Source organism: Drosophila novamexicana, unplaced genomic scaffold, assembly GCF_003285875.2.
Source record: "Drosophila novamexicana strain 15010-1031.04,08,12 unplaced genomic scaffold, DnovRS2.1 tig00002010-arrow-arrow-pilon, whole genome shotgun sequence".
Lineage (NCBI taxonomy): Eukaryota > Metazoa > Arthropoda > Insecta > Diptera > Drosophilidae > Drosophila > Drosophila novamexicana.
This window is the reverse complement of record NW_020824923.1, coordinates 144,328-166,942: the sequence shown is the minus strand read 5'-3', so window position 1 is coordinate 166,942 and position 22,615 is coordinate 144,328.

Genomic DNA, 22,615 nt, shown 5'->3' with positions numbered 1-22,615 from the left:
AAAAAAAAACCAAAACCAAACAAAAACAAGTAAGAGGCTCTAGTCGGGAGCTCCCGACTAGGGGATACCCTGTACCCTCTTCTTCCAACAACAAATGCATATATATATTCTGTTTTAGAAGCAATATGTTTACCAAAATTGCCCAAAAAACAGGATATCGATATCGTTTTTATCGATTGCTCTGAAATGGAGTAAGTTATCGATTATCGGAAACAAGCTCGATCTGCGCATGCCCTAGGAGCATCTACATCTCAAATTTCAAGTCTCTTATAGGTTCTGAGATCCTTGCGTTCATACATACAGACAGACGGACGGACAGACAGACGGACATGGCTAGATCGACTCAGCTATTGATGCTGATCAAGAATATATATACTTTATGGGGTCGGAGATGCTTCCTTCTGCCTGTTACATGCATTTGGATTTTGCACAAATACAATATACCCTTATACCCAGTTTTAATGGGTTTAGGGTATAAATAGAAAACTGAGCCAATGTGTGGCAATGGGGCCCCCACAATAAAGATAAAAACATGGCACCAAGGCGAAACGGAATACGGCCACGATTCGACACATCATTGCGGACCAAACGATACGATCCGATGCGATAGGTTTACCGTTACGAAAAACCCGATCGTGGCAAAACCCCAGACCCTCCATAGATATATAGTTCTCTATATTTGTGGGTTCCAAAGTGCGCCCGCGCCCAAGCAATAGATCATTGTTCAGTTTCGGTCTCTTGTCAAGATCTGCACTCTCCGCTGCCTCCAATGCTATAGACGATCCAACCAAGAAGGGGGCCGCGACGTCGGCGAATTTCTAGAACTTCAAGCGCATTTGCAGCAACAGAACCCCAGACTTATCGCTAATGATGATGGATCGTGAATTTGAGATGATCGATGATTTTGCCAGGCGATAAGCGTACCCAACCAAACCCAAACCCCAAACCCCAAACCCAGCCCAACTGTGCACTCAACACTTTTCACCTACGTCTGCGGGCGGCTACGGGAAATCGAAAGGGGAACGGGGCGGATACATAACTGTGTGTGCTCTTGAGATTTAAGCCCACGGCGACGACGACGACGACGATGATGATGGCTACGTCGCCTGATATCAGGGCCAGGTGAGTTTCTGTTGTCGTTCGCTGTCGCTGGGGTTTTTGGTGCGTATCATAATCTTTTTTTTTTCCTATATATATATATATTGGTATACAGTTGCAAGGGGTATGACAAATTTGTCACGAAATGTGCAACAGTAGAAGAAATCTTCGATTCCAATAAATATACATATATATATATATATGTTTAGGAATGCTCGCAGAATATATATGTATATATATATATATATATTCAAAATATATTCTTTATAATCGTATACCTTATTCCTGAGCTAACCCAGAAAGCAAATCAATTTATATGTCTTATTTGCTAGGAAATATATTGCTTGGGAATTCTTGAAGAATATATTGATCAGAAAACAATTCCTTAAGAATTCTTTAGTTTTGAATTCATTGCGGATTCCTTGGGAATATATGCCTCAGGTAACTATTCCATTCTATATGTACTTTGTGGGCTCGGATTTGCCTCCTTCTATCTTCTATCTTCTAAAGAATATATATTCCTAAAGCTATCTTGCTGAGACCTTGCATTGCTTTCATTCTAGCAGAGATACGAATCTTCATGCTCCATTCTCTATTCTACCTGGAGTCAAGGGCTATTTAATGGGCTAGACGAGGCGTTAATCCCTTTGACAGTCCGATATCACCTGCCCCTTCTAGTCTCATTCTTAACTTTTTCACGGCCTTCTTTTACTCTCTGCTTCTTGCAGAAATCGTTTGAATGGAAATTACGTGGGCAAGGGTATTCGATCTTCGGCAAGCTGTAAATCATTGCTAGTTATTTTTATTATATTGTATTTTTTGTGTGGCTTTTCTTTAAGAATCAAATTGAATCAAATTGAATCGCGTCAGCCAGAGACGTTTGCTCACCCGTTATCTATTTATTCTTGATAATGTTACCTACTTACATAAACGCACACTCATTCACACTGTGATTCGACTTTGGCTTATTGCCCGATGTTCGATACGATTCGACTTTGTTTATACCCTAAACCCATTCAAAATGGGTATAAGGGTATATTGTATTTGTGCAAAATCCAAATGTATGTAACAGGCAGAAGGAAGCATCTCCGACCCCATTAAGTATATATATTCTTGATCAGCATCAATAGCCGAGTCGATCTAGCCATGTCCGTCTGTCTGTCCGTCCGTCTGTCCGTCCGTAAGAACGCAAGGATCTCAGAACCTAGAAGAGCTAGAGACTTTTTGATGTAGATGCTCCTAGTTCCCGCGCAGATCGAGTTTGTTTCCGATAATCGATAACTTACTCCGTTTCCAAGCAATCGATAAAAATCGATATCGATATCCTGTTTTTGGGCAATTTTGGTGAACATATAGCTTCTAAAATAGAATAGATATATGTATTTGATGTTGGAAGAAGAGGGTTCAGGGTATCCCCTAGTCGGGAGCTCCCGACTAGAACCTTTTACTTGTTTTGTTATTGCCACAGCGATCCACAGCTCTCGGCCAGATCAAGATCAGAGCGGAGACACGTCGATGATATCGGATCCGAAATGAAATTTCGTAAGCGCAAAACATGTTATGGACCCAGTTTCATATAGTTTCCAAGTTTCCCCGACTCTTCGACTGCCATTTGCTGCCTTCTGCTACCTCTTGGGATTTCTATTTCATTGGCTCTTTCTATTATCTTCCTCTTGCTCCCACTCCCACTCACTCTCTCTGCCACTCTCTCTCTCTCTCGCTCTCTCTCTCTCTCTCTCTTTATCTACTTCTTATACAATTTCGTACTTTATGGCGTCATTTTCGATTATAAACTTTAATTATGAATTTTATTCTCATCCATTTTCTTGCCATCCTTACGTGCTCCTTTCAAGTTTTCCTTCACTCTACTTCATTTATTTTCTTTGCCCCTATACTTTCTTTTCTTTTGTTCTGAGTATTTCCGCTTATTGAAAGTTTTCTTAATTTCTTGCATTTTTCTTTCCTTTGCTTATTCTTAACTGTTACGAACTTTTTTCTACTTTTCCTTTGCTCTTCTACATTTGTTTTATTTTCCTGCCTTGCCCACGTTCTCTTCACTTCCCTTTTGTTGTCACGTCCTTAACTTTTCTGCCGCACTTCTTTCTTCTCGCCAACTTCCCGCCCCCCCCCCCCCCCCCCCCCCCCCCCCCCCCCCCCCTTTAACTACCTAACAGTCTCCTCTCATTTACTCACCTCCCCCTCTAACGAACTCTTTCTTCTCTCATCGCATTGTTTGCTTAGTTTCGTTTACTCAATTTTGCGCCCCATGGCAATCGTGGTGTCACCCAGCCCCCCGACCCGCTCCAGGCAGAGCTCGTGCCGCCGGCTGGTCCTAACGGTCGGTCGGCGGTTCGCTTCGTAGTTCGAACCATCGAGCACCGAGCGGGAACCACCCTCGCCGCATTGCCGCCAACTGATTGAATATTCATGTGTTTTTGTGTGTACAATAGTCATGGCAACTATCTTTATTTTTATGTATCCGTATCTGTCTATCTGTATCTGTAGCTACACACATGTCTCCCTCTCTCTCCCCCTCTCTCTCTCTCTGAGTGTGTGGGTGTGTGTGTTAGGGACAACACATTAGGAAACAACGGCCGACACGCGCTCTTAAATGCATCTGCGTGTGTTTTTTACCCGTCCGTCGTGTGCATATTTACCTCCTTCTCCCACACACTTCTACAGGCTACAGGGTATGCCGCATGCAAACCTCGATAACATATCAGATATCCTTAGCTAGGTTTTCGTATGTTAAATCTGTCTCGATTTCCCTAAAATTGAAAAATAATTCATGTCTCACCCAACGCTTGGCTTATGCCATATTTGAGCTCGATAACTTTCATCAAGATCGGACTTTAAGCACCGAAGTTATTCCAGACTAGATATCTCATAGTGTGGGATAGTAGGAGGGGCAGCTGTAGGGTATTTCCTAGTCGTTCATGGCCGCCTAGAGCACGCCCAACTAGGTTTTTTATTAGCCAAATAAAATATTTACTCAGCGCGTGAGAAGCGAACGCAGAGCTCAAGCTCGAGCCGCGAGCACTGTTTGCCCAGTTCCCAATTGCAATGCCGAATGCCAAATGCCACGGAGGAGGAAGCGTGGAAGCGTGGAACTGTTGTCCCGCAGCCGGCTGCCAGTTGGAAGGGAGCTGCTGCCAGTTATCTGAGCCCAGGCTCGATGTGGATGTGGCTGCAGCTGCGGCTGCTGTTGGTGGTTGTCTCCCCGAACAGCTGGAGGAGGCAGGAGGAAGGAGGAAGGAGAACGGAGGATGGGCTGCACATTGGAAATGTAACCGAAACTGGGAATTCATAGCAACCTCTGGGTATCCATGTTGCCGTGTATCCGAGTATCCGTGTTGCCGTGTATCCGCTGTATCTTTTATTTGAACTGATTAAATTGTTGACACAGCGCCGATTGACGGCAGAGACGCCCCTTTGCGCGTCATCGGAGCGGCCTAGCAGAACACACCTTGTTGCCAATGTTGTTGTCAAAGCTGTTGTCAATTGTCGTTGTTGTTGTTGTTGGCCAGGTAATCAATACCCAAATGAGCAAAGCGAGCGCCTCGCAACGCACCTCTGTTTGCACTCAGATGAGTTATCACACATCTCTCTCCCCCTCTCTATTCCTCTCCTCTTTTTTTTCGGGTTTTTCAGTTGACTGGCAAAATAAACCCATTAATAATATGCACAATTGATGTAACTCTTTTGAAAAGTGGACTTGAGTCCATCTCCAACTCGTTTTCTATTCTTTTTTATGGTCTCATCTGAGAAAGGAAGAGAGCGTATTTTGCATTCTTGCCCGTATCAAGTTAACATATGTATTTCACAAGAGTTTTTAAGTGAATTTCCATGCATTTTCCACACCTGCGAGTGGAATTCCGTAAACCTCTGAAACACATATTCAATTTGTTGGACTTCGCAAAGGGTTTGGCTCCCATTTTCCACCCCACCTTTGAGTTCTTTTAAACTGAGTTTGAAGCATTTTGGTAAACAAATCTCGCCAATTTTCCACACCTACGCGTGGAATTTCTTAAAGTATTGTGCACTTTCCACACCTTAGGTGGTAGGATTCTCTCCTTTTTATCAGATCCCCAAACTCGACTCTATGGGAAATTCATTCTAGAATAACTTTTGTGTTTATTGCGCGATCTCTGTGAAATTCGCAATGCTTAAAGATGACATTCAAGTGCGTTTAGATATCTTATCTAAACCTATTCTATACCTTCTTTTCAGTAAAGTGTTCAATATATACTTTATTTACCCCCAGCTTAAGTCAGCTCAGGGAATTTCAAGTCCTTTTCTGCCCCTTTGAAAACCCGAATCGATCCATGAAAAAGATGATTGCCAGTAAATTATTTCAAGCTAGAACTCAATAGAATCCAAGGCCAATTTGGCAAGGACTTGCCAAGTTATCTACTCAAAGATGTGAGTTCATAGGCAAAGTGCTTGACCAGCTGAAGAGCTAAGACTTGATAATTATGTGGCCAACTGCGTTTTATAGTTCAATAAACTGAGGAGCAGCAGCAGCAGCAGGGATCATTGATCCAGGCCTAGCTGTTTTATAAGGCAGAATGCGACCTCCGACAGACTGGCCGGCATGTCCTGTGTCCAGTGGCCAGTGTCCTGTGTCCAGTGTCCTGGCAGCCGTTGAATGAACTGAAACAATGAGGGATGAGCTGGTGGCAACAGCAGCTTCTTTCCCTGCCTTGCCCTTGTTCCACTTGTTCACCTTTTGTACCTGTTTCTGTTACTCTCTTCCCTTTGACATGGTCTTAAATAGGGTATATTGTTTCTGTGCCAAGTGTACGTAACATGCAGATGGAAGTATTTCAATTAGGTATATACATACATATATTCCTGATCTGGTCAAGGAGGCGAGTCGATCTCGTAGACAATAGCTGCGGACTGGCAGCTATAAATATAAATTCTCAATACGCTCAACGAGCTTAACATATTTTTAACATATTCTTAACATATTCTTAACATATTCTTAACATGTTCTTAACTTATTCTAAACGTATTCCCAGCATATTCTTAACATGTTCTTAACAGGTTCCTAACATATTTTTAACATTTCTTAGTATATTCTTAATTTATTCCTAACATATTCTTAACGTATTCTTAACATATTCTTAACATATTCTTAACATATTATCTACATATATTATAACATAATCTTATCATGTGCTTAACATATTCTTAACATATTCCTAACATATTCTTAGCAGATTCTTCACATATTCTTAACCTATTCTTAACATATTATCTACATATATTATAACATAATCTTAGCATGTGCTTAACATTATCTTTACATATTCCTAACATATTCTTAACAGATTCTTAACATATTCCTAACATATCTTCCCCTATTTCCATTGTATCGATAAAAATCGATTTTCACTCTTCGTGTTTTTTAGTATAATTCGAAGACTATAAAAGCTACATATATAAAATTTGGTATATAGATTCTCTTAAAGTATATGTATCTTGGGAATATTTCATTTACTAGAATTCTTGCACATTCCCTATCATACGTAGAGGTTGATCCCTGTACTCTAGTATAAACATATTTCTTTATGTTATATTTAAGCTCGATCTTAATCGGGACTATATTCCATGCAGCATATGTATGTGTAAAAGGGATCTAGAATGTTTGACAAGGCTGCTAAGGGTATCTGCTGGTCGTGCACGACCGACTAGAGTAGTCGTTCTTATAATTTGTTTTGCCCTTGCTTCGGTTTTTTTCTGACGGTCGACACACGTTTTGCATTACACTCGAGCGCACACAGGAGTCGAGAGCAACCCCTGGCGAGAGCGAGAGTGAGACAAGTGGCTGCAGTTGCAGCAAGGTGCATCCTTGCATCATCATGAGCAACATCACGATGATGATGAGGATCGGGGCATCATCATTAGGCGCTGCACCTGTCATTGCGGTAGCCGCGGCTGTTGACTCGCCAGCTTGGCCAAATGGAACAACGAACAGCGAAGTGAAGATGAAGCGTCAACGGATCATTGTCTGGCATCAAATTACCCTGGCCAAGAAGTCCTCGCCGAGTCCAGCCAGCCCCTGACACAATTCACAGAATCGTCGAGCGGCGGGCTGGAGGGCGGAGTCATTGGATAAAAGTGTTTAATCAAGTGGAAGGCGGCAGTTAAACGGGGACAGCAGCAGCAGGAGCAGGAGCTGGAGTTGGAGTTGCAACTCCTGCGACAGTTTCAGTTCCAGTTCGAGCTGGGACGGACTCCCTACCTTGACGTGAGCATTGCTCACATTTCACATACGAGCAATGCTGTCGTAATATGAGACTCGCATCGGAAGTCGGAAACGTGGCGTTGTTGTAATGCTTGATTGGACTTTGCACTTGGATGCCGACAACCGACAGCGGACAACGGACAACCGACAATGGACAACGGACAATGGAGAAAGGACGACTGCTTCCTCTTTTGGGCCGGCTTAAGGAAGCTTTACAAGGCGCATATCCCATATCACACACCAGCTGAAGCTGGACAAGACCCAAGCTTTACAATTTGCCATCGGTTACTTTTATGCAGGAGCACAGCGCGCAGATACTTTGGATTATAATATAACCAATCCATGGCAGTTCCATATGGAATGCAATTGCATCACAATTCGCAAGCATGACGGCAAAGCTGTGGGTTTGAACTTAAGCGGTTCAAACCCGGTGCCGGCATACAACCCAAACTTTGTGCTGAATGGCCAACAATTTTGCTGTTTTCCAATATATTTAGCTTTATCTTTATCTAAGAAGCTTTTCCAAGAGAGATAGACGGGGAGAGTGGGAGTTAGAATGAGAAAGAAGTTGAGAAATCGCTGGTTCAAATTTTGAAGAAATTTAAATAGTTGCCCCTTCACACTGCCAATCTTTTTCAAAGAATTCTTCAAGTGGGTTACTTAGAAAGTTTAAGGAGTGGGAGAGAGAGAGAGAGAGAGAGGGAGAGAGGGAGAAGAAAAAGTGAAAGAGGGAGAGAAGAAGAAAAAGACAGAGAGAGAGAGAGAGAGAGAGTAATAGCTAGCATATAAGACAGATTTTGATATTTATTGGAATATTTAGCCAAATTGGAAAAAAGTTACAGAAGAATTCTTCCAGTGGGATTCTTATTAAGCATATATCAAACCTTATGGACCTACAGGCTCGGAGTCCTCGAGTCTCTCTTAGCACATGGAAAGATAACTGTAGTCACAACTGGCAGATTATTATTGACTTCAAGTGGAGGGGGATTATCATATAAAACTATACGATTGAGTAGAAAAAGTTGTTCAACTTTTAATTCCCAGCACATTTGTGAGGACTTCCTTCTCTGTGAATGTTATGCCTCGACTGGATGTTTGAGCTGTTCCTCCATTTATGTTTCTTATTCTTAATTTATTGATATGTAGCTAGTTGCCAGATGAATTGTACGGATGGATTTGCGGCTAGCCATCAATCATTGGCTAATTTCTACAATTATCATAATGAAACCACGTTGGGGCGCTGCTCATTCATTTATTTTTGGGTCAGAATCGTGTGCAGACAACTTTCACGGTCCACCAGTTCGTTGACCATAGTCTTCAAGCCAATATCAATATCAAGTGTCCATGGGGCCATCCGCATACCCATAACTATGCCTCCCCCCCTTCCTTACGCTTACCCCACCGTTGCCCAAACCCCCAACCATAGCCATACATATCTATGCATGCTTAATTTCTCCGCCTTTGTCTCGCATAATGAATTTATTATTAAACAAATCTCAAACGCGCCACGAACCACAAGTACATATAATTTTTTAATAATGCATAGTTTGTCAATAAATTTCTTTTATGATGTTGCCAGCTCGCCCTCTCCCAAAAAGTAGCTCGACTTGGTCGCCCTTTTTGTGGTCGCATCTTCCCAGTTCGTTAAACGATTAATCGGTGGATTAAACAAAATACTGAGAATATAAATCGATAACAAAATAAGAACAGGAAGATACAAATATTCAAATTTTCGAAGATCTTCAAAAGAGATTCCTAGATCAGGTTTTCTTTGGTTATATGTGCTTAATAAGTCTAACTCTAGATCTATTTGACTTTCGGTTTATTTCGATAACTTTTTATAATCGATACCGATAGCTCGTTATCGATAGACATTAGCTTGCAGCTTCTATAAGCTCGCACTCCTTATTCAGTTGCATTTAAAGTTGACTCCGCGTTATTTTTAGCCGAATTGCTTAACATCAGATATCTTAGCCAGAACCACATGATGTAGATTTATCGATAACAAAAGAAAGGATAACGATAACTTTCAGATGCGAGACAACTTGTGCTGAACATTCTGAATATCATTTGTTCCTTAGGCTGATTTATGGGCAGCTTGTCCCTAATCGATATTTATCGATAGAGAATACGCATGTCGTTATGCTTTGGCCATTGGCTTTCCATTCTGGTTTTCTCAATGCGCTGCCGAGAGACGCGTCGGGCACGATTTCCAAATACATTAACATTGCGATGGGTGCACGATGGGCATGGGCTTCGATGTCTGCGGATCCCCCCCCCCACACACACACAACCTGCCCCTCTCTCCCGCTCTGCCGATCCGCAATTCACGATCGACAATGGCTGCGGCTATGGCTATGGCTATGGCTGCTGGCCGCCGGTCTTCAAACGCCGCGCCAAATACGAAATTACATCCAAAAAGCAACAACAACAACAACAACAACAACAACAGCAACAAAAACTACTCGTAAAAGAGCAACAACAACAATTCGAATCTTACGGCTCAATAAAAGAAAATGTGCGGCAACGTTTATGGTCGTGCCCCGCGGCTCCCCCAAACTTGGTGATTCTTCATTAAAGATTCATGATGTGTGTTTTCTTTCCACCGAACGTACGCCATGCCAACAGCTCCAACTGCAACCACTTGACGGTCTCCAAAGGCGATTCGCTGGCTGCTGCTGCTGCTGCTGTTGCTGCTGCCGTTGCTGCTGCGCCGCCAATCTTCAATGAGTGATGGCCACCGAGGCGGCGGTGGCAGCCAAAGCCAACCAAAATCCAAAGCCCAAGGCCCAAACAAAGCGGCTTGCACGGCACGCAACTGGACAGCGAGCTACCCTGTAGCATTTGGCAGGCGGCTAATTTGATTCCTCAAGTAACTCGATTGTGTGGACAGCTTCTAAGATTTGTGACTCGATTTAATATTGGTAGGGTATCTGAGAACCTGCATACCAAATATGCCAACTGTAGCTCTGATAGTTCCCGAGATACACAGACAAATTGAAGCTTATCTCTTCCCTATATCTATATATATATATCGTTTATCTTATATCGTATATCTTATATCTTATATCTTATATCTTATGTCTTATATCTTATATATTATATCGTAATATATCTTATATCTTATATCGTATATCTTATATCTTATATCTTATATCTTATATCTTATATCTTATATCTTATATCTTATATCTTATATCTTATATCTTTTATCTTATATCTTATATCTTATATCTTATATCTTATATCTTATATCTTATATCTATATCTTATATCTTATATCTTATATCTTATATCTTATATCTTATACTTATCTTATATCTATATATATCTTATATCTTATATCTTATATCTTATATCTTATATCTTATATCTTATATCTTATATCTATCTTATCTTATATCTTATATCTTATATCTTATATCTTATATCTTATATCTATATCTTATATCTTATATCTTATATCTTATATCTTATATCTATATCTTATATCTTATATCTTATATCTTATATCTTATATCTTATATCTTATATCGTATAGCTTATATCTTATATCTTATATCTTATATCTTATATCTTATATCTTATATCTTATATCTTATATCTTATATCTTATATCTTATATATATCTTATATCTTATATCTTATATCTTATATCTTATATCTTATATCTTATATCTTATATCTTATATCTTATATCTTATATCTTATATCTTATATCTTATATCTTATATCTTATATCTTATATCTTATATCTTATATCTTATATCTTATATCTTATATCTTATATCTTATATCTTATATCTTATATCTTATATCTTATATCTTATATCTTATATCTTATATCTTATATCTTATATCTTATATCTAATATCTTATATCTTATATCTTATATCTTATATCTTATATCTTATATCTTATATCTTATATCTTATATCTATATCTTATATCTTATATCTTATATCTTATATCTTATATCTTATATCTTATATCTTATATCTTATATCTTATATCTTATATCTTATATCTTATATCTTATATCTTATATCTTATATCTTATATCTTATATCTTATATCTTATATCTTATATCTTATATCTTATATCTTATATCTTATATCTTATATCTTATATCTTATATCTTATATCTTATATCTTATATATTATATCTTATATCTTATATCTTAATCTTATATCTTATATCTTATATCTTATATCTTATATCTTATATCTTATATCTTATATCTTATATCTTATCTTATATCTTATATCTTATATCTTATATCTTATATCTTATATCTTATATCTTATATCTTATATCTTATATCTTATATCTTATATCTTATATCTTATATCTCACATACATAATTTCTATCATATTCTAATATACCCATTATGCTATGTTTCGGCATGTAGGGTATTTGAAGGCAGCGACAACGACTTTCTTTTTGACCAAATTGTCGCCGCTGTCAAGATTCAACAATATTCATGCACAGGGGGCAGCCCTTCTATGGGCTGCGACTGCGACGGGGTCGGGGCTTTGGCTCTTTGCCTCTGCCTCTGGCTGGGGGACGGACAGGCCGTGGGACGGACGGACAGATGGTTGATAGCCGATGGCCGATGTTCGATGCCTGTTCAATGGCTGCGCAGAGCTCTGCACACAGCTTTGGCTTTTGTCTGATTGGCTTTGGCTTTGGCTGCGAGTTGGAATTGGAATTGGATGTTGATGTTGGCACCCGAGAGGGGGGTAGAGACAAGGCGGAGGAGGAGGAGGCCCGGTACTGAGACTGAGGCCTCGGGGCCGTTGTAGGCCGTTGGCCTAAAATAATAAGAAAATTTCTATATTAAAATGCTGTGCCATGCCTCAGCCTCGCACGCAGCAGCAACAGCAACTAGCAACTGTTGCTGTTGTCGTGGTTGTTGTTGCTATTGTTGTTGTTGTTGTTGTTGTTGTTGTTGTTGTCAAGAGCTGTTTGCTGGCTGTGTAAATCTTTAGCTTGTGTCGAGATCTTTGAGTGCGCATTACCTAATTGCCCGCACTGAATATATAATGGGTTTTTCTAGCGGAGGCCACATTATCATAGGGTATGCGGTTAGCCTATCAGTGCTGCTGGTCAAACGGAAGTCGACAGATTAATGGGCTCAGGTAGGGCTAGATTCTGGCCGACTGTTCGATGCGATCCTGCTGTTTTGCTTGGATTGACATCTTTATCGAAGGTCACGGCCTGCATTTACATGGCCACATTCCTCGCCTCGGCTATCCAGCATAATTATGCACAGGAAGCACTTCCCATCGAAACTCTCCGGCACTTAGGGCCCAACCAAAACAGCAGATAAACCAAACGGAAATTCGATTAGCCACAGACAATTGGCAATTCTAGAATTTCTCGTGTTTTGCTTTCGGTTTGGACTGCATATTTTAAATGTTCATACAACCTTACAGGAGCTGACCACTGCAGCGGGCGAAAGGGACCAACGGGAATGGGAGGGGGGGGCAAATCCAATGCGTATCTCCATAGGGCAAAGTGTCGTCGGCAACGTCGACATCGACATCAACATAGACTTGGACTCATTTGCATAGATCAGTCGCAGGCAACACGCGAAGCGTTCAGCGCCAAATGCGTCTGTTGCTTGGAAAGGGGGGGAAAAGCTAGAGATGAGCGCGGGTCGTGACTCGACTCGTGCGGCGTGCAGTGCTGTAAAGCGTGCGTGGACTGTTTAAACAGTGCTCAAAATAATACTCAAAAAAGCTTTAATGAGCTAGTTTATATGATCTACAGAAATATATTTACAGTAAAGAATTTCAATTTAAATAATTAAGTAGAATTGAATTTGACTTAAGCCAAAACTAATTGTAATACTTGATTTACGTTTTCAGTTTTCTATAAGCCATACTTTACTTTAAGATATTAAACACAAACATATAGGGATCTTGAGTATCATGAGTTCATAATCTGTTTCTCAAGTTGTCAGGTTTTTCAGTTATTGATTTCTTTGAAGCATATTTTGTTATGGGACAAGAGTTTCGTAGCACATGGGAAAACATATCAAGGGATATATCATAGGCCCGCAAGAAATACAACATGCATACATATATTTTCTTTTAGAAAAACCTAAGTATCTCAGGATCTCATAATCTATTTTCTGGACTCTTCAGTTTTCTATTTCTATGAAGCTTTATTTAGCCTTAAGTCGTGAGCAAATGTTCGTCACGCGCCCATCTCTAAGCATATTAAAAACGCCATTGGCCTGTTTTGCCATCCATCTCTTTCTTGCTGTAGCTAGCTCTCGCTCACTCCTTAGGCCTATTCAAATGTAATCTTGCTCGCATTTCATTTCATTTCACTTTTCATTTCAATTTTAATTTTCTTGTTTGTGAATTGGGTCCCAGCTCCAGTGTTCGGGTCCAATGCGTGAACACCGCGAAATGTATACAGATATGACATTGTCTGGAAGGCACTTTAGATATTTCTACTTAGTCTCTGATTTTAGCTCTCCCTCTCTCCCTCTCTCGCACTCTCTGCTTTTCTGGCTATGTGTGCCCTTCTGGCTGCCCCGACGCCCGCTTGTCTAACTGCCTATCTTTTGACTCATCAATATTCAACGCATTACAATTGCAATAAGTTGCCACAATCCGATCCGATACGATCCAACGCGATCCGTTGAAATCACCAGCCCATCACATACGGATTTTTATGCTGATTTTGACCCAATTGAACCCACCAAGTAGCCAGCCCCATTAATACGCAGCGTAATGCGTCAGCTAAAGTACTTATCGTTGATGTTTTCGACTTTACTGATCGCTGATCGCTGATCGCTGATCGCCAGCGACACGCGACATGTGATCGCACATAAATGCGTGACAAAATCTGGGGATGTGTTTGTTTTTATCAAAGAAAATCTTAGAAACTATGCTCGGTTCCATGCTGATCGTAGTAGTTGTCGCTCTTAAATGATCTTCGATAGTTACAACTGATCTTCGAGTTGCCAAACTTAACTGTTCTTCGTTTCACAGGTTCACAGGTTCATCTTCACATTCAGAGCGACAAGTGATCTTTAAATCTTCATCCATTTGAAACTGATCCTCGTTTCCCAACTGATCATATATGGTTTATTCTCAATACTACCGTTTGATAGTCAAATATTGCTTATCTTTTTGCCAGCTCTACGATCTCAACATTGCTCGTATTATAACACCCCAACTGATCTCTTAATTCTATTCAATATTCACACTTCATTCTGATCTCTTAATTGAAATTCTCGGATGAGACTTCGAGTTCCGCTGTTAGATGATCTTTGCTTTGCCAGCTCTAACGTCATCTTCGGCCCACTAAAAAAGATATTTCTTTCCCTGAAGTATTCCTTGACTGATCTTTATACTGTCAGCTCTGTGCCTTTGATTATACTATTCGCTATCAAAGTGATCTTCAAAACTGAACTTCACTGATCTTCAGCTGGGCAGTCTTAAGGTGATCTCCATCTTAGATGTCTCAGCAGATCTTCGCACTACCAGCTTCATACTGATCTTCGAATTCTATAAAGTGATCTTTACAGCTGATCTTTAGCGACTTCCAATCAAAAACGATTCACGAGTAGCCAATTTGGAACCAATTCTTATACTACTTCTGGAGGATCTTCGTGTAAGCATACCCAGACTTATCATTGACCGTTACCAAAGTGATCGTCATTGATTCATAAGTGAAGAAGTATCTTCTCAGCTGATCTTTATCTTATTCCAATCAACAACGAACAATGAATAGCCAATTCGGATCGAATATTTCCATTGCTACTTCGGACTGATCTTTTCATTGTCAAATACAAAAGTGATCTTGGGCTTGTCAAGCATATAGAGATCATTAAATTAGTCGTTACCAAAGTGATTCTCGTATTTGGGCGTGCTAAACAGGAACCAACAGATCATAAAAGACGTTGCGGCCACGCAATCGGCTTGGCATGTGACAAGTTCCGGCCATAATGATGATCAACATCTGGGCGAAGAACATCTTTACGATCATTATTATGAATATGGAGCATCGCAATGCACACAGACAGATAAAGCACAACAAAGATGAAAATGCCGCCAAAGGCAAACAGAGACGGAGACGGAGACAAAAAAAAAAAATAAAACACAGAGAAATAAACGGCGTCAAAGCTGGCACAAGAGATGTTTAATATTTGCCCACAAGATGTGATAACCCGGACTGGCAGCAGCAACAGCAGTTCCAGCTCCAAGTGCCAAACGTGCCCGCCGCCAGAGACCAAAGCAGCCGCCGATCCCGATATCGGCGAGTCTCTCCGTAGTTTTGGGCCAACCGTTCGGGCCTGGCTCGCTGCGGTCCAGCTCGACTCTGGCTATGTCAGGTCGCAGCTGCAGTTGTTTTTCCTACTTATTTTTTTTAACGACTCTCAAATCATCTTCATAAATGTTGTGTGACCCGCGAGGTCACCAGCTACCGGTCAACCGTGCCGCTCCTCAAAACCTTTTCCTTTGACGGAGTCGGGTTGAATTGTTTTTATTGCAACTTGTTACAGCCGCGACCTTCACTTTTGTTTTGTATATACCCTGTAATTTGGGTGGTCCATCTCTGCCGCCCCCCGCCACTGTCTCTCTCTCACCTGACTGAAGCACTCTCGTTTTCGATTTCGCCCCCATTTCGAGCGTGTCTCGCGCAGCAAATCGCCGCGAATTGGTATGCAAAGTGCGCAGCCCGTCACAGCTACTTGGCTTAATTTGAAGCCGTTTCGTTTAATTGCTGGGCCACATTATGTGACAAGAAGCAGAGCACAGCCAGCCCCCCCCCCCCCTCCCCTCGCTCTCTCACTCTTTCTCCACCCCCCCATGCCCCACCTGAGCACAACATTCGTTGATAATACGCCGCCAGGCAAATAACTCATGTAATAAAATGCCCAGAAACATGAAAGCCAAAGGCAAATGCAACACACCGAACACAAATATACACTATGATAAATATTTTGAGCACACTTTAACTCTAGATTTTCTTAGTTCAATTGTTTAAATATATAGCTCGACAAATTTAAGAACATTTCAGCTACATTCAATGCAACAAATATTTCCTGATAGAATATTTTATTTAATATTAAATATATTGAGCATTTTCTCTCATTTTCAGACAGCCGCAAATAATACACAATCTACTTGGGCAAACTCTCATATCGAAAGGCATTTACACACATTAAATAAACTTATAGAAATTCTTAATATCATAAAAGTGAGTACTGAAATCGTATATTCAACTATTTCTATATCAAATATATATGCAGCATAGTTTACAGACCTTCAGCTACATTTATGACATTCAACTGCATTTGAGACAATTTTGCATCATTTTCAAAGCTATTTTGAACCACTTTTACAATATTTCATAGTTTCTAATCGACACTGAAAACACTTTCTGACCATTTTTAATGCATTTTTCGCAGATATTTGTGAAATTTTGAACGACCTTTTTTTGAACCAACTTTGAACCACTTTTGAACCATATTTAAAGCACCTATAAACCAATTTTAAACAGCTTGTTAACCAAATTGAAACCAGTTAAAGATCACATTTAAACCTCCTTTAGCTTATTTTTCAAAACACCTTTGAACCACTTTAAGACTATTTGCGAACCACTTTGAAGCCATTTGAAAACCAACCTTCATGTCCATTTTTTAAACATTTGCACATTTAAAAAACTTGAATTCACATTTTTTAAGCAACTTTGAATCGATTTAAAGCCACATATTAACCACGTTTGAAGCCTTTTTGTCAATCATAGATAAACGGCTTTTTAACCATCTTCGAACTACTTTAAACCATTTTTGAACCACCTTTTAAATACTAGAAAGCCCTTTTTTAAACCGTTTGAAAGCACTTTAAGCTCAGCTTTAATCATCTGTAAACCAATTTTAGCCTGCTTATTAAATACTTATTAACTTTTTTAAACCACATTTAAAAGACGAACCACTTTTGAACCAACTGCAAAATGCTTTAAACCTTTTTTATCCGCATTTTAAACACATTCGCACCAGTTCAAGCCCTTTTTGAAATCTTGCTTGAACCATTTCTGCTTGTTTTGAAACCATGTTTGAACCAATCTTAGCCCACATATTGTCCGCTCAAGAGAAGTGTCCGCCTATTCCAATGAAGAAACCGCAAGAAACTTGTTGCAAACTCGATGATAAATAGGCTGTTGTCCCATTTGTGGATAGGGTATGACAAGCCGCAGCCACAGCCGCTGTCAAAGTCAGAGCCGCAAACGTTTTGATAAAATAATTAAAATAAAATTAATCTCGCCGTTTCCCACGGTCTCACAGCCCATTTGCTCCAGTTTTTCACATTTGCGGGCATTGAGTTTTTATTTCTTTTTTTTGGGGGGGGTTTTGAGTTTCCAGAGAGTTTGAAGAGTTACGAGACTTTTTGTCGCTATGCGCCGACAATTGGCACAATGATTATAAGTTAATTTTATGCTAATTAGACAAAGCGCCCAACGTTTGGGTTTTGGGTTAAGTCGGGTTGCTCGGAGCTGTGGCTGGGTCTGGGTCTGGGTCTTGGGTCTTGGGGCTGGGCCTCAGTCTTGGGTCTGGGTACGCAGCATTTTCCATTTTCCAATTAGCATTCAGCGTGTCAATTGTCTATTGTCGAGTCGTATCGGCCATTTCTACATAGGTTGAAAAAATTAGATAGCCAACTGGGTCTGGGTTTTGGGTTTCGGTTTTGGGGCCGGCTCTTATCGTCGAGCTCTTCGAGCTCTTGGCTCGCTCGGCTTTGCTCCAATTGCTTAAAGATATTTTCATAGCACTTAGCGTATTAATTTGAATGACTCAGTCTCGCATATTAAGTGGCAGCAGTTCTCTTGATTATCAATTGCAAGCACACACACACACACACACACACACACACGCACACCCACACACTTGAATAGTATCTGAAACTTTCAGCCACTTTCCCAGGAATCCTTTCCTAACAAGCACAAATCAATCGATTAATGAGTATAAATCGATTTCTGTTTAATTGTGCTGCTTGTGCTGCCTTCTCAAATGTCCATTCAGCTAAGTGTGCGCAAGTTTTGTGTTCTAATACCCTGTACCGAATGCCAAGTGGGTATATTATGTGGCTGTGTGAAAGGAAATTCCGACTTTCTGTTTGTGCGGCAATTCTCATAAGATGTCCATAATCGATACATATCGATTTTCAGCTTTAAGCATATCTCAAAGAATAAATACCCTGTATTAAATATCATATGAACAATCCAACTTCTCAAATTAGTTACTCTTTGTGCGATAGTTCCGAATATTTTCCCGACATCGAAAAATATCGATTTTAATTTTTGAACATATCTCGAAGAATAAATACCCTGTACTAAGAATCGATTGGGTAACGAGTAAATGGTATTCAACTCCTGAAATTGTTTATTCTATGTGCGGCAATTCTTAAAAGATGTCTAAACTCGATAAATATCGACTTCGAATTCGTTTTTCTCTGGTAAATATCGAATTGGTAATACCCTGTACCGAATGCCCAAGAAGCACAGCTGCTGTACAGGGTAACTGCTCGTCGTGCAATCTCAATCGGTTTCTTTTACTCAAGAAGCGTATGGCTCACACCTTTTCAATGGAGAAATCTACTGAAACCCTACGCTTGCAGATTCCCAGGCGGATAACAGGTCAAAAGGTTACAAGCCTCTGTCGAGAGGCAGCAGCAGGAGCAGGAAGGGATGCACTAGAGTAGGATGAATACAGGCTTATCAATTGAGATCAGGTGTCGCTAACCAACCAAAAATCAATAAGAGGCAACAAATGAATATAACAAAAAAATACTGTGAAACTGGCGACAATAAACGGAAACAATTAGACACCTGACTTCCTCAGGATGAGCCCGAATGTAACCGAGCACGTCTCTCGGCTGGGATTCAAATTGGAATGGGGCAGGCGGCAGGGTATAGGGGGCATGTTGAAAAAGGGCTGAGGGATGTTTGAACTGTTGCTGCTGTTGATCAGTCACCGAATCGATCCCAGTCGATCCGATCCGATCGAGCTGAGCTGCGTTGAGCTAAGCTGAGCTGAATGTCTGTGAACATGCGGCCGATGACTGTGTGGACATTGGACATGGAGATGGCCAGCATTGGAGCCGGAGGAAGGGGAGGGGGGACGATCATACGATCATGCATACACAATGTGTATCATATTTCAACGGCGACGGCGACGACGACGGCAACGCACCTGATGAGAAAACACAATGAGAGACGCGCACAAGACCAAGGCAAGAGCTGCACGTTGGGCAATCACTTGACCTCTTTCAGGATGTTGTTGTTGTTGTTGCTGTTGTTGTTGTTGTTGTTGTCGTTGCTGTTGCAGCAGCAGCAGCAGCAGCAACGGTACTCGCAAGGTTCAAGTGCGTATCTGAGCTCTGGCATTGCAGACTGTATTAATATATACCCTGTAACTATTTAAAAAGGGCTAGGCCAAACGGTATATTCGACGTCACATTCAGAAGTTTGTCGCTTCTAGCTTAGGCAGATTTATTCCTAGCATTTGTGCGTTTGTATACCCTAAATATTGAAAGTAGGTATTTGTTTATACCCTGTAACTATTTAAGTAAGGGTCAAGCCCAAAGGTATATTCGACTGCACTCACTGCTTCGGACTTCTCAAGTCATATTTATTTCTCAGAAGATTGATTCCTAGCATTTGTGCTCTTGTATACCCTGTAAATATTCAAACTAGCTAGGTAAAACGGTATATTCGACCCGACATAAACTTTATCCACGTCTTTCTACATCTTCTCCTGGCTTCTCTATTCATACTCATATTGAAATAGGTTGATTCCCATCAATTATGTTTATTTGTATACCCTGTAAATATTCGAGAGTGCTAAGCAACAGGTATATTCGACGCCAAATAAACATGGAGAACATCTTACATCTGTTCCCATATTCTAAAGTCAATCTCATAGTTAAACAAGTTGATGCCCTTCAATCATGTTTATTTGTATACCCTGTAAATATTGAATAGGGGTAAGCCAAGGGGTATATTCGACTCCAATTGAACATTACTTAGATCTTCGTACATCTGCTTCTGTCTCTACTAGTTATTCCTATTGCTATATAAGTAAGCCCCTATCAGTTGTGCTTTTGTATACCCTGCAACACTTCAAAATGATGGAACAAACAGATATCTCCGGCAGTTTACCATCTCTGCTCCTCTTTTCATCACTAATCTATTCATTGACCCTACTTTATATTTTAAGCTGTCCAGCTTGTATGTACGTATACCCTGTAACTTTTCAAAATGGGTTACACAGAGGGTATATGCGTATCTATATCAACGCAATGAAAGCCTTGATCTATTTAATTCGGTCTCTAGTCATTTATATTTGTAAACACGTGAATACGAAGCTACTTTCTTTTATTGTAAATACCCTGTAAGTCTTCAAATTGCTAAACTATTACCGTGTAACTGTTCAAATCGAGAAATTTGTGACCCAAGAGCCTAACACAAGAGTTAAGCGAGATCCATTATAATTTCCTACAGGGTATAGTTCGGCGAGAGTATCTTGAAGTCGAGCATGCTCGACTAGCGCATGGTTGGCTGCCTTTGGCTGATTATGTCACTTGGCCAATGCCGCAACTTCGAATCCGCATCTCAACTCGAACTCGAAGTCGAACTCGAATCCGAAACTGAATCCGAATCGGAATTCAAATCCGAATCTGAATCGGAATCCGTCTCCGAATGTGAATGTCAGTTGGCGTGCGCGTTATGAGGGCCATTGATGATCCGGCTGGCATATAAATAAGCCCAAAAGCCTCTGCCCAGAGTGAGAGGGTGAGGCAGATGGAGAGGAAGAGAAAGGGAGAGCAATAGAGGCCGAGGCATCCTCACGTTTTCCACATAAAATACATTTTCGACCGAAATTTGTTTTGTTTTTTTTTTTTTTTTGGTAGCTGTTTTGCCTCTTTAAGTGATTCCCACGAGACGCAGCTACCGAGTGTAGGCGGTCGGCGCAAGATCTTCAGTTGGCCTCTGGGCCTAACGCAACGCAACGCAACGCAACGCAACGGATCGGATCGGAATCGGATGCACAGATCATGATGATCATCCAAAAGAGAGGCAAACAAACAATTGCGATTAGTATGCAGCTCAGGCAAACGGCTCGCTGGCCATTAAATTTTGTGCGGAGCGACCTCAAAAATGGCAACGACAATCATCAACAACAACAACAACAACAACAACATCATGAGCATGATCATGAGCATAAGCATGATCATGATCCTCTCCCGGCCTCACATCAAGTACCAATTTAATGGCACAGACTCAGAGCCAGACTCAGAGCCGGAGCTGGAGACAGATCCCCCCAATTAGTATGCCAAGTGCAGCGCCATTGTCTCAGCTCGTCAAAGGAAATGGCCTCGCATCGCACTTTCAGAGGATCAGATGCTGCTCTCTCCCTCTCTCTCTTTCTCCCTCTCTCTCTCTCTCTCGTATTCTTGGCCTGCCCACGCCCACGCCCACGCCTTGACTGGTTTTCTAAACCCGACTGCGTTTTATGTTTGACACGTTCGACGCTTCGTTTGCTTTAAGTATCTTCAGATCCCCACTGATATATTCTTGTTGCATTCCATGATCCAAGATCCAAGAGAGCTATAAACTGGCCCTCGGTCCACAAGCCATAATTCATCTGTCGCTTGGGGCTTGTCCGCATATCCGCATATACATATGCAGCTATTCTTGACCAACACAATTAGCCTCGAGTTACCTCGACTGATCTTAAGTGATCTATAGTGTGTATTTTCTACCCAAAAGCCAAGTAAAATCAAATTTTTATACTTAATAGAGACATAAAGCTTAATAGATCGGCACAGAAAAGCAACTCGGTAGATTCCTGAAGATCAGCATGTTCCTTAACTGATCTGAAGTGATCTTTAGAATTTGTGTAACGCCCGAAAGCCTGGTAAAGTCAAACATTTGTACTCAATTGAGAAAGAATGCTCAGCAGTTCCCCAAAGATCAGAGAGAAAACTCAATACTCCTAAAGATCAGCATAATCTTCGACTGATCTTAAGTGATCTTCCGAATGTATTTCCTACCCTATAGGTAGCTAAGCCCAAATATTTGTGCTCAGTAGTTCCCTAGAGTTCAGCACAGAGAGAAAACTCAGTAGATTCCCAAGGATCATCATATTCCTTAACTGATCTGAAGTGATCTTTAGAAAGTGATCTTTAAAGGTCAAGTATTTGAAGAGCTTTACCGGACACGTTCTGCAGAGCT